Below are 2,000 nucleotides of genomic sequence, written 5' to 3' on the forward strand. Positions count from 1 at the left end.
TCACCGCCGATAAGCGTGGAGGTGCAGTTATACACACACACACACACACACACACACACACACACATATATATATATATATATATATGTATAAATATTTGTGAAAGTATACTGTTTACTAAATGTATGTATACATGTTTGTATGTATGTATGTATGTATGTATGTACTCACTATTATCCTGGTAAGTATATCAGCACCATAAGATTGTATACTCGGGTCGTCTCCACTATATGCATAGCCCGATGTAGTTAACAACGTACAAGACTCGCTCCCAGCTTCCAGATTGACCATATTCTATCACTTCAACACCATGATACGATGTTTCACATCACAAACATATCATCTACAATCAACTATTCACATCATATACACATCATCTACAATCAACTATTCAAATCGCATACACATCATCTACAATCAACTATTCACATCACAAACACATCATCTACAATCAACTATTCAAATCACATACACATCATCTACAATCAACTATTCGCATAACAAACACATCATCTACAATCAACTTATACACATCATCTACAGTCAACTATTCGAATCACATACTCATCATCTACAATCAACTATTCACATCACAAACACATCTACAATCAACTATTCAATTCACATACTCATCATCTACAATCAACTATTCACATCACAAACACATCATCTACAATCAACTATTCAAATCACATACACATCATCTACAATCAACTATTTGCATAACAAACACATCATCTACAATCAACTATTCAAATCACATACACATCAGCTACAATCAACTATTCACATAGCAAACACATCATCTACAATCAACTATTCAAATCACATACACATCATCTACAATCAACTATTCAAATCACATACATATCAGCTACAATCAACTATTCACATAGCAAACACATCATCTACAAGCAACTATTCACATCACATACACATCATCTACAATCAACTATTCAAATCACATACACATCATCTACAATCAACTATTCCAATCTATAATATACCACGAACATCCACCTCCCAATACAGTCCATTATAAGCGGCTTCTGTCGAGAGTGCAACGTGGTGATTGATCTCTCCACCAAGCACTGCAGCCGGTGTGGCGTGTGTGTACCGAACTTTGACCACCACTGTGTCTTCATGAACAACTGCATCGGCGAAGGGAATTACACAGCCTTTATCCTGACGTGCCTCTGCTTCTTCGTGAGTTCGGCGATTGAAGGTATTATGGCGTGATTATTCTCATTTTGGTTATGTTGCATACTGTTTGGTTACTTTTATTTTACTGTTCTAGTTCGTTGGTTACTTTCTTTTTGGGGTCTGTTAGGTTTTACTTTGTTCTACTGTTTGGTACTTTTATTTTGTGGGTTACTCTATTGTTTGGGTTTGTTTAGATACTTTTATTTTACTGTTTTATTTCGTTGGTTACTTTATCTTTAGGTTCTGTTAGGCTACTTTGTTCACTAACGTCCTTCCCTCTGCCCGTCCCCTGTCACAGCCGCATGGTGCTTCTACCTGGGCTATACAGACACCTACAGCCGCACATGGCCGTTGTATGTGAGCGCCCTCTTGGGTCTAACTGCCGTTGGAGTGTTTGGTATGCTGCTGTTCTTTCACTGGCACCTACACCGCATCGGCCTCTCGACGTACGAGTACTTTCTGTCACAGAACCAATGGGGTGGGAGGCTGTATGACGGACTCAGTAGTCTCGGGTCGACCTCGTGATGCCGGCTGGCCTAACCCAAGTCTAAAAACCTAGACCCCTAAGGTAAGCAATCTATTTTTACCAGCATCGACTGTAGATGTATGCGTTGAGATAAGATGACTCCGTTTATGTAGTGCATCCCACGGGGTTAGCGCAAATGGATACCTGGGTAGTGGGTGGGGTGTGTCTTAGTTTTTTTACTGTGTGCGATCTGATTGGCTGGATATACCAACTGCTTACCGTGAGATGGAGTGTCAAAGTGTCAACCTGTCAGTCCAGGCTGTCACAGACT

Source organism: Sphaeroforma arctica, assembly GCF_001186125.1.
Source record: "Sphaeroforma arctica JP610 unplaced genomic scaffold supercont1.146, whole genome shotgun sequence".
Classification (NCBI taxonomy): domain Eukaryota; class Ichthyosporea; order Ichthyophonida; genus Sphaeroforma; species Sphaeroforma arctica.